We start from the raw sequence: 15,887 nt of genomic DNA, 5'->3' as shown, positions 1-15,887 counted from the left end.
AGATTGTTTAGATTCCAAGGCCTGCCCTCTCTGCCACATCTTGCATAAATCTAAAAATGGGTAGAAATATTAGATCATAAATGATATTTATCATAAATCAATATATATGCAATATTTATCATACATGATAAACATACCATATATTAGTATTCTATGTTGGAGGGACCCTTAACTCATTCTGGTAAGTCATACTTAATATATTGAGAGGTATTCCTGAAAATTTTATATTTTCCTTAAAAAGTTCCTTTAAACCTAAATCAGATTTGACAGGATTATATAAATATAACCCCTTTCCCCCATATCATTTTCATTTATTATTTCAGTTTAGGCTGTTGGTTTTTCCAGATCATTCTTACTTAGCCATTTTAATTTTAATAGCTTGTTAGAGAAAACTTGGAAGTTGTTACTGCAAAAAAGATTCGGCGTAAACAGAAATCTGGGGTCCTTACCTATTTTTGTCCAGGCTTTTCATTGCTATTGAATACCTCCTCTTTCTCCTGAACTTCATACAAAGGAAGATTTTGAGCAATAGTCAATTCTGAAATCAGACAGGAGAACATGGTTTAAAAAAAGAAAGAAAGAAAATGCCAGTTTAAATCCCATGACATATTGCTGTCTTTTATTCTCTGTGGATATTATGTGAAACGTCCAAAGCATCTCCTCAGAAGGAAATAGTATAAGACAAAGGACTGTTTTGCAAGTTGGATAGTGCCGGGAATACCAACTCTGCTTCTAACCAAGGGAGTCTTCCTAATATTAGTCTATGCTTTCAATGCTGGAAAGAAGAGACAGAAAAAATAACTACAAAAAATTCAGGGGCATCATTTTTCTAGCATATAAAGCAAATTATTATATAATATTATTACATACATATTATATAAGATATCATAAACTTGTGATCCAAGTCTCATCCAGCTTCATGGAAGAAACTGTATTTCTTTTTTGGGGATAGCCAGTAACAATAAAGTAAAGCTATTTTTCTTTAGTGTCTGATTCTTCTTTAGGATTTTTAAAAAATGAATTTGTACTTTTAATGGTCAGTTCCTCACTATCTCTATTTCAGTCTTTTTGGAAAAATCCAAGGGTTTCCTCCTCTAAATAGAAAAAAAAAATTTTTTTTGGTCTCTCTTTGCAATTTAGTCTTTATTGCCATGAATCTCATTATCCTATTCATTTGTTACATCGGTCCCATTTTTCAGATAGGTCTTCGTATTGTTTGTTCCTCAAAAAAAAAAAAAAAAAAAAAAAAAAATTAAGGTTACCTGGAGTTTATCCAGCTCAGTGCAAGGACGGCCTAGTAGAACTCTAAGCCTGGCTTTGTGTCTGTAAGCCACAGTTGGGAGAAACGTAAGAAAAGCCAAAAGAGGAGGAAACAAATGATCCTTTTAGTCCCATTTCCTCTCTTGGAAGGGGTCCAGTACTGAAAGTTTCAGAAGATGTAAATCCCCCCTCCCAGCCCCCACCTCTACAATGGACCTAAATAGTGTGATCTTGTACCTTAGAAAAAAATTCCTTTTTGATCTCAACTTGTGATCATGTGAGGTACTGAAGAATAAGGGCACTGCAAAAAGCAGCTGGTAGTGGGAAGAGCTTTGACCTGGAAGCCCATCAGACCCAGTTTGAATCTTGACTCTCTAGAAATAAATTAGCACTGTGATCTTGGACAAGTCATTGAATCTCAGACCCTCACTGACCTTATCTACTAAACTTTTCCCACTTGTGATCCCCTTTCATTCATGAATTTTTTACATGACTGGGTATATAGGTAAATAAAATAGGTATCCAAATCAAACATTTACTCATGATAAATCATAATTTTGCAACCTCCACATTCACTTTCGAGACCTCATATGGGGTCAAGAACCACAATTTAAGAAACTGAGGATTTTGAGGATTTCAGAGATTCTGTTCACTTGTTAAATTTACAATCCTATGATGGTGTTCTATTAAGACAACTAGTTTCTGCTAGTTGTCAAACCACAAAACTAAATTTTGTGTAATGTTATATATATTTAGCTGTGTGATTCTGGGAAAGTCACTTAAGCTCTGTTTGCCTCAATTTCCTCAATTGTAAAATGGGAATAATAATAGCATCTCAGGATGACTCAGGTCATCTTTGACTCTAGATCTGTTCAAATATTTGTGAAAAAGGCTTTTTAAAAATAAATTCTCTGTTTTCTATTACTACTCTAAATGCTGTTGTATAATCCAAATGAATAAAAGAAAACTGGTTTTTAACCCAATCTAACCACAGAATTTAACTTGTGCCTTTTGTACATTATATTTATGTTCATTTATTTTCTTTAAAAGTTGGTTCTTCAATTAAATCAAATAACTTCCTTTTTTGATCTTCTGAGACATTTGGAACATTTATCTGTTTAGCTTACACAGTTGCACTCATCAAGTTTCATAGAATCACAGAACTGAGAGTTTGAGGAATCTTTAGTTGGAAGTGAGGCAGCTAGGTAATACAGTAGAGAGAGCACTGAAGCCTGGAGTCAGGAAGATCTGAGTTTAAATGCTACCTCAAATCCACACTAGCTGTGTGATCTTGGGCTATCTCAGATTCCTGAATTGTAAAAATGAAGACAATAATAGCACCTATGTCAGAATTGTTGAGAAGATAAAATTAGTTAATTTTGTAAAGCACTCTGTCAACCTTAAGGCACTATAGAAAAGCTATTTCCTCAAAGACCATCTAATTTAATTAACCAAAGTATGAAAAGAATCTCCACAGTAACAGTACCTGACATTGTATCTTTCCATTGAATTTCTGAATAAAGAGATAACAGTAAATGCAAGCTATGACATGCTTTTGTTATGCTACAGTCAGACTAGTGAAATTACCACACAAATAGGATGAAAAACCTCAGCTTCCAACTAAATTCTCTAGCCCCAACTTCACCTCTCTCTTTCCTTGGGCAACTTTTTTTTAAACAGTGTCTATTCATTAGATCCATTTCCACACCCTTCTCTAATCCTTAGCCATCTATCTTCCACCACCCATCCCCAGCCCCTCATAGTATCATGGAAAAGAATTGATAGTTCATCTAATCCAACCCCTCTTGTTTTTACAGTTGAGGAAATTGAGGCTCAAAAAGTTGAGGGTTACCCAAAGTAATACTGGCAGAACTGGATTTGAACACAGCTTTTTACATTTCTGCTGAAAAGCTCTTACAAAGTTTCCATTGACTTTCTAATGGCCAAAAAACAATGCTTTTTTCTTATTCATCTTCCTTGAGCAGTGTATTCAATCGAAAAAGGATTCATTTATCACCTATGTCCACAGTTGAGGTCGTAGAGACAGAAATCAACAGTTTCCAAAGGAGGAACTTTCATATTCTTGGGGTAGATACCATAGAAACACTGATATGTCTAAGGTAAGGCAAGCAGTAGGGATGGCATGGGGAGTGGGGAGAAGTGATGAGATTAAGAACTCTGGAAATATGTGAGGAAAAAATCAAAGACTGTTAAGACCTGGGAAGTTAAAGAAAGCTTCATGGGAGAGTTAGACAATATAATGTTGTGAATTTAGACACAATTCTTAAGTTGAATTTTGACAGAAGACAATTCTGAAAGGTATAGATGAAAAGGGAGTGTATTTGGGACTTGGGGGTACAAAAAGGAGATAGCCATTTTAAGTCCAGTACATAGTAGATAGTGGAATTTTAAATAAAGTGGACACAAAGGGGAAAAAGGTGAAATAAGGCTGTCATGGTAGGTTGAAACTAGATTACATGGCTAAGGCACATTTTATTCTAGAACACAGGAAGTTACTGAAGATTTTTTGAGCTGGAGAATGACATGATTAGAGTCCTGGATCTTAAGATGGTTATTTTGGAAGCTTTGTGAAGTATAGACTGGAGAGGGGCAGGAAAAAGAGGGGCAGGAAAACGAATTAGGAGGTTATCAATATATAGAAAGGCAGTTAGGTGGCTCCAAGGATAGAGCAATAGGCCTGGAGTCAGGAGAATCATCTTCTTAAGTTCAAGTCTCAGACACTTATTAGCAGTGTAAATCTAGATGAGTCACCTAATCCTATTTTCCTCAGTTTCCTCATCTGTAAAATGAGTTGGCAAAAGGAAATGGCAAACCATTCTAGGATCTCTGCCAAGAAAATCCCAAATGGGGTTAGTTGCATACAACTGAAAAATGATTGAACATCAACACACATACAGGGAACTATATATAGTCCATACAACACTTAATAGGAGACTGAACAAGAGTGGTGACCCTTAAGTAGAGGAAGAAGAAAATCATGTGAAAAGAGAATCAAACACTAATCATAATGATAGCTAACTTTTATATAGCACTTACTTTTTGCTAGATACTATGCTAAGCACTTTTACAAATATTCTCTCTCACAACAAACCTGGGAGGTGAATGCTATTGCTCTTTTCATTTTGTCAGTGAGGAAACTAAGATTAAATGACTTTCCCAGGATCATACTGCTAGTAAGTGTCTGAGACTGAATCTGAACTCAGGTCATCCTTGGGTCCAGATCTGTTCTATTCCCTGTTCCAGCTGCTCTAGGAGATTATTGGGCAGTGAGGTAGAAGAAAGCCTTGAAAAGAATGGTAAGGTTACAAACCTTGATGTCTCACCAGAAATAAGGAAGTCTTTAGGTAAATTGTGTTGAAACATGTTAAGTTGGTGGTGTTGCAGTGATTTCTAGGTTGTGTTATCTAATAAACAGTTGGGTGTCTGGAAGTGAAATTTATAAAAGAGATAAGGATTGACTAATACACTTTAGAAATCATCTGTGTACAGATGATAAGCATATCTTTGGGATTAGGTAAGATCACCAAAATAGAAATTATAGAAAAAGAAGCATTTGACTTGGTCTGTCATCTGTCCTTTTTTTTTTTTTTAATTTAGTTTTCTTTTTAAATCCTCAAATTCTCAAACACCAAAAAAGGGAACACTGCTATATACAAAAGACAATACAAAAAAAAAGAGGATTGTATCTAAAACCATACTGCTTGATTTAAAATATATATATATATATATATATATATATATATATATATATAATAAATTCAATCCATTATTTCTAAATGGTTTTGCTTGTCTGCGTCTTTCTATTTATTCTTTGCACATAATGACTTATTTCTTATTTCTTTTTAAAATTTCTTTCTCTCTTTCTTCTTGAAATTTCTTTTTCCTTTGCTTTATACAGCTACATTCCTGAATCTCTTCCTATACTTCTAATCTTTTTGTCACTACCTCTTATAATGACTCATCATTTCCTTTCCTGACAAGGTGGATGTTCTCCAATATCTTCCACTTTTTTGCTCATGATTTCTCTCCCTCTTCAGTCTCTCTTTTAAAAGAACCTACCTACTGTGATCCAGTTACTTCCTCAGTTGTTGTCATGTAGATGATTACCTAAATCCATTTCTTCAGCCCTGACTTCTATCCCAAACACAAAATACCTGCTTGAAGCTTCCACTTGGCTATTTTGTCATTACCTAATACCCATATGCTTAAAACCATGTTCTTCTTTCCCCTTTTCCCCCAAACCAGTTTTTTTCATCTCTTTATTAGTGATTTCACAATTTCCCCTTTATTTCAACTGAAAACCTTAGTTTCCCTCTTTAGCCCACCTTCCATCCTTTTCTAAAGTCCTGTCCATTTTTCCTTTTCAATGACTCTGAATCCACATCTTCCTTTTTATTTCCAATCCATTAACACAATTCAAACTCTTATGACCTAAAATTATCTCAATAGCTTTCTAAACTGTCTAGGAGTCTACATACACTCTCCTACCAATTCTCCCTGTATATTACAGCCAGATTAATCTTTCTAAAATTCTATTTTTCTAAAATTTCTACTTAGTCCATTCTTCACATAACCACCAAAGTGATATTCTTAAAGCATACGTCTGTCCATGTAATTTATCTGCTCAGAAAAAAAGCTTTAGTTCTATTCTATTTCCTTTAAGTTAAAATACACACTCCTCTGCTGTTTAAAGCCTTTCACAATCTGTCTCCAGCACACCTTTCCAGACTTATACTACCATCCAGCCAAACAAACTGGTTTCCTAGCTGCTCTTCACACAAAACTTTATCTTTTACCACCTCTGTGCCTTTGCCTGAAATACCCTCCCTTTTTACTCCAGCCTTTTTGAATCCTTAGCTTCTTTCAAAGATCACTCAAGTGATCCCTTGGACATGAAGATTTTCTTAGTTTCTCCTGGCTACTACTGATCTCATTCTCATTACCTTGTATGTATTTTTTATATTGTTGGATGCTTATATGTCTGTTTTTTTCAATGGAATATAAAAGCAAGAACTGTTCCATTTTTGGTTTTATATCCCCTAATACTTAGCACAGTGCCTAATATATAGGAGACATACTTTACTGATCACTAATTAAACTCTGCAGCCTTGCAACTTTCCATGGACTTCAGTTACCTAAAAAGGATGACTTGGGGTTCAGTGGATCCTTCCTACTTGAAGCTGGACTATTGATTTATAGGGATCAGGTTCATCTGGAGGAGAGTCTGGCTCAAAAGGGTTAGTGGGGAGGATCATTGTTTTTTCTGGTTTTCTGGCTCCTTCCCCCCTACTCTTGAATAACTTAGGGGAAATTTCTAAAACCAAGTCTGCTTCAAGTCTAAGATCTTCCCCAAAAGGGGATTAACAAGATCCCTTCTAGAAGAACTCAATATGAAATATAGGTGTCAGATATATAAAAGTAATTTCCACTGAAGATACTTAAAATATAAAAGACATAAGAATATCTCAACAAATAGAAAAACATAAAAAATAATCTGCTGGGTTTATTTTGCTTTCTCAAAAGGTTAAAAACACCTCAGTATAACTCACTCCTGAAACAGATATTTTACTTTTGTCTCCACACTGCATTATCTCAGCAGCTTATAAGGTCCAGAGCTACCAGGCAGCTAGGGCCCATATGTGATGGACTTTCTTGGTCCTTTCACTACAAAATCCTTCTCTGGAGATCAGGCTATTGTGGGCCCACATGTGATGGACTTTTTTGGTCCTTTCACTTCCTCTGCAGATCAGGGCTATTGTGGGTCCATAAGTGATGGACTTTCTTGGTCCTTTCACTGCAGCATCCTCCTCTGGAGATCAGGGCTATTGTGGGCCCATATGTGATGGACTTTCTTAGTCCTTTCGCTGCAGCATCTTCCTCTGGAGATCAGGGCTATTGGGGGTCTATATGTGATGGCCTCAGGTCAGGATAGAAAACATAAAGCAGAAGAAGAGGTCTGAATACTCAAGTTTGCCCAGATAAACAACTGTTCTTGCAATTACTATAGCTGATTGTTGATTGATTGTTGAATGCCTCCTGTATGCTAGGCCCTGTGCTAAGTGCTTTGCAAATATTATCACATCTAATATTCACAATATCCCTAGGAGAAATGTGCTATTATTATCATCTTCATTTTATAGTTGAGGAAAATAACTCCAGTGGATGTAGGCTAAGTGACATAGCTATTTAAGATCAAATATCTTGTATCTGAAGCCAGATTTGAACTTAGATTATCCTGACTTCAAGCCCAGTGATCTATCTACTGTATCACCAAATTACCATGAATTAATAAGTGATATGAACCAGAGATGAAATTATCTCCTTTCTCCCCCTATTATTTCCTCAAGTTCCTGAAATTCTTTCTACAACAGTCTTTCATGAGCTAGACAATGAAAAGTCTTCTTCAAGTCATTCTTAAAATTGACAAATGTCCCTGGGGTGGTGTGATAAGGGGGGAAAGGAAAGTGCTAGTTTGGACTGAGGGAGAGGAAGGGAAAGACTATTTTTACTGGTACTTTGGCACAGATTTGTTTTTCAGAGTAGCTAGTTGGCATCTTGGAGACTTTGGAAGGCTGAAGGAACTTGAGATGAGAGGGGATGTAAGTCAGCTAAGTTTCAAAATGAGTAAAATCCACCCATTGTCAGGGGATAGATATCATGAAGCAGCCAGCCAGGAAGGTCAGACTCCAAAGATGGGCTTGGATCTGATGGCAAGACAGGGGGAACATGTAAAGTGCTGCTGGGAGGGGTTAAGGAAGGTATTGATAATTTTGTGAGAATGTGATGGTAGATACTCCATTTAGACATCACTCCGTACATACTAAGTGCTTAATTCATGCTTTTTTTCATTTGTTCATAAGTAGGCTTTAAAGGGGAGGGGGAGTTAAAACTTATCACTCACCTTCCATCTTTTTTTTTTTCTAGGAAATATGGCTCCTCTCTCTACTCTGCTTTCATTCCTGTACAGGAAGGAACATGATACATGCTTTTTTTAGAGGAGCCTTTATATAGTAGAAAGAGGAGCCAAAAGAACTGGGGGCCAGTCCAGGTTTTACTATTTACAAATTGTGTGACTTTGGACAAATAGCTTAACATTGTTGACCTTTTCTCATACATAAAATGGGGATAATTCCCACCTCCTCCTACCTCATAGATTGTTGAGAAATTCAGTAATGGAAATGGGAACTATTTTTGCTGACACTTTGGGAATCTTTTTGTAAACACTTGACTGTGTATTTGTTACAAGTGAGGATTTCTATTCATAGAGATTCAGTTATAGATCAGTGGGTAGTAATAGACATTTGTCCCAAAACAGTATTAACAAACAATTTTTTAAAACACATGGAAGAAAACCAAGAGAAGTGCAAAAGGAGACACAGACAAATAGAGAAATTTTATTATGCTTGTAAAATTTGATATATATATCTTAAAAACCAACCTACATATAAAAGCTCACAATTTATATATACAACACACACACACACACATATATATATATATATATATATATACAAATATAAGAATATAATCCTCTTTTGCTGCATATTAAAATGTATGTGCTTGTTGCTGATTAAATTCAAAATTAAAAAAATAAAAAGTATAAAACCAAACAGAGGAGTGTAAATAAAAACATTCCACTTGTTAACTCCTATTCATTATAATAAGGGATGCCATTTAGTATAATGAAAAGCTGAGTAAATACACAGTCAAGAAAAGCCTAGATTTGTATTTTCCCTTGATAAGTTTCTCAAGAAAGTTATTTGATACATCTTCCTGAGTTCAAATATGGCTTCTTATACTTACCAGCTGTATGATTGTTTATTGAATGAAAAACAAACATTTATTTAATACCTACTATGTGCCAAGTATTGTGTTAAGTGCTTTGAAAATACTATTATATCTGATATTCACAATAACCCTGGAGATAAGTGCTATTATTATTATCTCCATTTTATAGTCAGATACATTTAATAATAGGAAAATTATTGTTTGTCCTTCATTCTCTAAGAAAACCATGACATCAGGGAGGTGATGTCATGATATGCAAGTGAATTGGATTTAAGGGAGGGAGGGCTGTGCAAAGTCACCAGTCTCACTTTCCCCTCCAATGCCATCTGGTTCCAGTGACCAGATATAGATCAGAATGATGAGGTAGACATAGACTAAGTGACTTAGGGCAAGTCATTTCCTCTTCTGTCAAATGAGCTAGAAAAGGAAATGGCCAACCAGTCTGATATCTTTGCCAAGAAAACCTCAAATGGATTCAAGAAGAGTTGGGACAGGATTAACAACAACAACAAACCATCTTTCTCACAAAAGGGAGGGATAAATGAGATAATGTATGTAGATTTTTAAAAACATAAATGTCAGTTACTGTTATTGTTGCTATTTTTATGTTAGTCAGTATAGTGTAGGGCTCAACTTTTGGGGTCTCATAACCAAATGGGGGTGTCACAAAATTATGATTTATTATCAATGTTTTATTTGTATCTTACTTTATATACCCACATACCTATATAAAATTTGTGGGAGGTGGGGGTGAAAAAGAATCAAGAGTAGAAAGGTTTAAGAAGCCCTGGTATAGGGAATTGGGAGTTTGTCTCAGAATTAGGAAACTGTGGTTTCAAGTCACACCTCTGACACAGATTACAAATGCGATCCTGGAATTCCTTTTAGTGTTTAAGACACTGCAGATAAGGCTGCATGTGGAAATTTAGATGAGACCTGCATTGGTGGAGTGACTTTCCTCCTCAGGGAGGTCTCTATGCCAATGAAATCACAATGGAATGTCCAATTCCAATCTATTATTATGTTAAATAAAGTTGATTTGAAGGCCTGTAAGAAAGATTATAGCAGTGAATATGTTTCGTCTGATTAAAAGAAGTAACAAGGAGAGATTTTAAGCAACAGATGTGTTACACAAAGGGAGTACTATTATAATGTACTTTTCATTTCTGCGAAGACATAGATCAAATAAATTGCAGGAAGATAGATTCGGGTTAGAGCCCAAGGCAGATTTCTTGATGGCAAAGGTTACCAGTCATTGGAAGTGATTACTGGGCAAATTCCAGGTGAACATCCTCCGGGGAGGTTAAAAATAGACTTGGGCCAGATGATTTCTGTGGTTCCATCCAAGACTATAATGCTAGACCGCCAGAGATAGATGCCCATCTGTCTTGGATGGGATAGGTAGGTACACTGCCGTGTTGTGCCATGGAAAATCCCTAGTCCCCTCCACGGCTTATTCTGGTTTTAGGATTGGCTTCTCCTTCATCCCATTTGCTTTGCTTTGCTCATGTTCACTCTCTGACTGTTGGTTCCCTCAGTTCTTCCCCCATCCTCCCTGTCTCTTTTCACAGTACGGGCTGTGTCTATAACAGACTCCCTCTTGTGATACATTAAGATAAAAGCCAATACCCTCTCTCCTTTCAAATGCTCTCTCAAACCCTTCTTCAATGGAGTGTTTCTGACCACAGTACAAGGCTCCCCACAGAGCTAATAAGGATAGAGGAAAAAATTCTGTATTTATTTATTTTGCTCAGGGTGGGAGGAGGACTCAGGGGAGAAGGGTGGATTCTAGGGGAGGAGGAGGAATGGGGGAAGGGCTTGCTTATTAACATTAGTCTATCTTCACATCTCTCTACTTACATATTGGGTTGTATTCATAGTTTTCTGGAAGTACTTTATTCCTTTCTTCATACTTATCATATTCTATATAAATATCATATGAGCAGCTAGGTGGAATAGTGACTAGAGTTCCGCATTTGAAATTAGGAATATCTGAGTTTAAATCCTTTGTCAGATACTATCTGTGTGATTCTGGACAAGTCTTTGAGCTTCAACTTTCTCATCTATAAAATGAAGATAATAGTACTTTTAAGATTATTATGAGGATCAATTAAGGACCTAATTGCTTTTTGTTTGTTTGTTTTTTGGCTTTTCCCCCTCCAAATAACTCGCACAGTGCCTGACACATGGTGGTTATGATAGAAGGAAGAAATTGAAGTAAACAAATATATAAATGTTTATACTAAGTGCCAGAGTGGGAAGCAAATATAAGGAAAAGTAATCCCTTCCCCCAAGGAAATGACATTTTAATGAAAGAATATAACTTAGGAAAGAAAGCCAAAAAGTTGGAGGAGGAAGAGGATGAAATAAAAGTACCTGGCCTGATGCTAATTTTGAAATCTTAAAAAAAATGGAGAATTGGGCTGGAAGAGAAGTAAAGACATTCTGGCTCACATTTCTTCACAAAATGGCAAAATCACTAATGGGAAAAGAGGGGTGGGAGGTGGAGATTACCAAGAGATTCTCCAAGGTGAGCAAGCAAGGAGGGTAGTAGACTGTTCCAGGGTAAGGAGACCCCAGATATCCTCTATCACTGCTAAGGATGTTGTATTTTCTTCTCTTCCCAAAGTTTTCTCCAGGTGCAATGTCTTAGCTGGGCTCCTAAGGTCTTTTCTTCTCTGAAGCTCTCAATTGCCAAAGTTAACCTTCCAAGATCATAACTGACTCTAATTTCTCTTGGCAGAAGGTCCACTCTATGAAGCTATTTCCTTCCTCAAGTGACCATCTTTATATATCTGTATCTATTGAAAATCCAAATCTCTACTTCCTCAGATGTACCTCCAATTCAATAACCTCTAGATAGAATGTCTTCTCAGAAATATTTGGCAAATGAATAAATAAATGGATTTCCAACTCCCATTGAGCAAAAATGTATTACTATATGCACCAGGGATATATCTTAGGTGAGTACCCATTAGTTCCCTCCACTTGCTCACTAGAAAGTTTACCTGTTGGTTGATGTTAGTGCTCCAAAAGCACAAAGCAATCGTTTTCCAGAAGTAATTTGTAAAAATAGATATTCTGATCTCTGAGCCTCACTTTGAGATGTCATTAAAATGTTGACTATTGATAGACTATTGTTGACTATTGACTCTACTATTGTAACTATCTGGGGGAACCACCAGATGGTAGTATAACTGATAATTTTCTAAATTGAGCTTATCAAGAAGAGCAAAAAATGCTTTATTATTTTTATTATAGTACAATTATTTTTGTTCAACTGTTGAAATATTTTGGGTGCTCAGAGTCAAGAGCAATTTCCGTGTGTGATTAAAACATTTCAGAGGCACCTGTCAAAACCTCAAAACAATGTGTCAAGAATATCTGAATGAATATTAATAGCCCCAGAGGAACATTTCTCAGGTGAGGCCCACCAAATAAGGATATAATTTTAATTATAGCTGGGTTGGAGACAAATGACTTGCTCACATATAAACTCTGCACAGATTTCAATAAATGTTTCCGGGAATCTATAGGTCACACTTTCATCCAATCACATAAATAGTACTTCTGACTGGGAGCCATGCATGTGGCCTAAAAAGAGACCTTTGCTTTTGGGGGTATAAAGAATATTATAGATTATATTGCAGAGTTTAAATGCCAGGCAGAAAGGAGTTTCTCAGCATTTAATAGGTTTCTCACTGGTTAGAGAGACCAATTTAAGTTTATTTGGTTAAATTAATCTAACCTGACCAGATATAAGGGATATTATCAAATTATGGTAGGCTGTCTTCATTCTTTTTTTTTTTTTTTTTTAATTTAATAGCCTTTTATTTACAGGTTATACGTATGGGTAACTTTACAACATCAACAATTGCCAAACCTCTTGTTCCAATTTTTCACCTCTTACCCCCCACCCTCTCCCCCAGATGGCAGGATGACCAGTAGATGTTAAATATATTAAAATATAAATTAGATACACAATAAGTATACATGACCAAACCGTTATTTTGCTGTACAAAAAGAATCAGACTCTGAAATATTGTACAATTAGCTTGTGAAGGAAATCAAAAATGCAGGTGTGCATAAATATAGGGATTGGGAATTCAATGTAATGGTTTTTAGTCATCTCCCAGAGTTCTTTTTCTGGGCATAGCTAGTTCAGTTCATTACTGCTCCATTAGAAATGATTTGGTTGATCTCGTTGCTGAGGATGGCCTGATCCATCAGAACTGGTCATCATCTAGTATTGTTGTTGAAGTATATAATGATCTCCTGGTCCTGCTCATTTCACTCAGCATCAGTTCGTGTAAGTCTCTCCAGGCCTTTCTGAAATCACCCGGTTGGTCATTTCTTACAGAACAATAATATTCCATAATATTCATATACCACAATTTATTCAGCCATTCTCCAACTGATGGGCATCCATTCAGTTTCCAGTTTCTAGCCACTACAAAAAGGGCTGCCACAAACATTCGTGCACATACAGGTCCCTTTCCCTTCTTTATAATCTCTTTGGGATATAATCCCAGTAGTAACACTGCTGGATCAAAGGGTATGCACAGTTTGATAACTTTTTGAGCATAGTTCCAAACTACTCTCCCAGAATGGTTGGATTCGTTCACAACTCCACCAACAATGCATCAATGTCCCAGTTTTCCCTCATCCCCTCCAACAATCATCATTATTTTTTCCTGTCATCTTAGCCAATCTGACAGGTGTATAGTGGTATCTTACAGTTGTCTTAATTTGCATTTCTCTGATTAATAATGGGCTGTCTACATTCTTGAAAACTCCTTTTTCCTGGAAGAATGGGATTGTTTAGGGGTGTGTGTGTGTGTGTGTGTGTTTGTGTGAAAAGAAAGTTTCTGCCTGAGGGGTTCTGATCCTATGATGGCAAAAGGAGATGACTCATCCTCAGTACACTATGCTAGGAGTCAGGGATGCCCTGGATTATGTGCTAGGTAATCTTGCTTGGTTGTTGTCCATCATTCTTGAAGAGGATAAAAATGACATCACTATGTCAGGGTCAACGTACAGAGTATCTGGCTGTGGTTAATCAGAACAAGATGAGTTCAAAAGACTCAGCCACAGGTCAAGCAAAAATAGTTGGATTTTCATAGTGAATACAAGATAGATTATGACATATAGGAATTTTGCCAATACCCATGCCAAGATTTGAACCTTAATTCTCTGACTCCAAATCCAGTGTAGCCATACCCCTGTTGGTTCAACAATTTATGAGCACATATTATATCCGGGGCATAACCAGTTTATTTTTGGTTTGTTATATCAAACCACCCTGAGTCCATTGTCTGTGTTCACTGAGTGTGTATTCTGAAGGGGCTGGTATTTTGAAAATGTGTATTATTCATGTATTCAATGGCACAAGAAATTGATAGAACAGCCTTTATCTTTGGCTAAATACATGATACTGGTATCAGCATCAATCAAACTGTCAGTTTTCACCACCATCAATCAATCAGTCATTTGGTCAATTTTTATCAAATGTTTACTATGAGCAGCTGAGTTACAGACCTGGAGTTAGGAAGACCTGCCCCAGGTATTGTTTAGTTGTGTTGTATCCTGGGCAATTCATTTAATCCTGTTTGCCCCAGTTTCCTCATCTGTAAAATGAGTTGGAGAAGGAAATGGCAAACTATTTTGGTATCCTTGCCAAGAAAATCCCAAATGGGATCACAAAGATTCCAAAATGACTGAACAACAACAAATATGCTAAGTGCTAAATATACAAGGAAAGACAAACTAACCCCACATCCTGAAGGAACCTACTAGGAAGCCACGAGGGTTTATTAAATAGGATGTGGCATGACATGATCAGATGTACACTACATCATATGTACACTTTAGGAAGATCAATTTGACAGTAAATAGAGGATAGACTAGAGGAGGAATGGAGCAGAGAGACCAAGCAGTAGACTAATATAATTGTCCAGGTGAGAGGTGATATTGGTCTGCCTTAGGGAAATGGCAGTGTCAGAAGAGAGAAAAGGTAATGTACAGGAGAGATTACAGAGGTAAAATCGACAGGATTTTGACAACAGATTGGATATGAAGGATGGTGACAGTGAGGATTCCAAGAAGACCCTTAGATTGTGAGCCTGGGTGACTGTAATGAATCAACAGTAAAATAGAAATTCAGAAGAGGGGAAGGAAAGATAACATTTGGTTTTAGATGTATTGAATTTAAGAACATCCTGTTAGCGATGTTCAGTAGGCAGTTGGAGATGCTATGCTTTTGTTGTTGTTCAGTCATTTCTGATTCTTTATGACACTGCTTGGGGGGTTCTTGGGAATAATACCAGGATGGTCTGCCATTTCCTTCTCCAGCTCATTTTACAAATGAGGAAACTGAGGCAAACTGGGTAAAGTGACTTGCCCAGCCAGTAAGTGTCTAAAGGCAGATTTGAATACAGGAAGTTGGATCTTCCCGACTTCAGATCTGGTACTCTATCCACTTTGCCAACTAGCTGCCTAATGATAAATGGGGGAGTCAGGAAAAAGATTAGGTGGATCAGCAATTTTGAGAATCCTCAGGATAAGACATGGTAATTAAATCTATAGGAACTGATGAGATCACCAAGTGAAATACTATATATAAAGAAGAAAAAGTGATCGGGACAGAGCCCCATGGGACACCAATGTTTGGTCGGCATGACCTGGATGTCACACAAAGGAGACTGAGAAGCAGAAGTTAGATAAATAGGAGGAGGACCCGGATAGAGTAGTCTCATAGAAATCTAGAGAAGAGAATGTCAAGGAGGAATGTGATCAACAGCATGAAAGGCGACAGAGAG

Source organism: Sarcophilus harrisii, chromosome 3, assembly GCF_902635505.1.
Source record: "Sarcophilus harrisii chromosome 3, mSarHar1.11, whole genome shotgun sequence".
Lineage (NCBI taxonomy): Eukaryota > Metazoa > Chordata > Mammalia > Dasyuromorphia > Dasyuridae > Sarcophilus > Sarcophilus harrisii.
Note: the sequence above shows the minus strand (reverse complement) of the source record.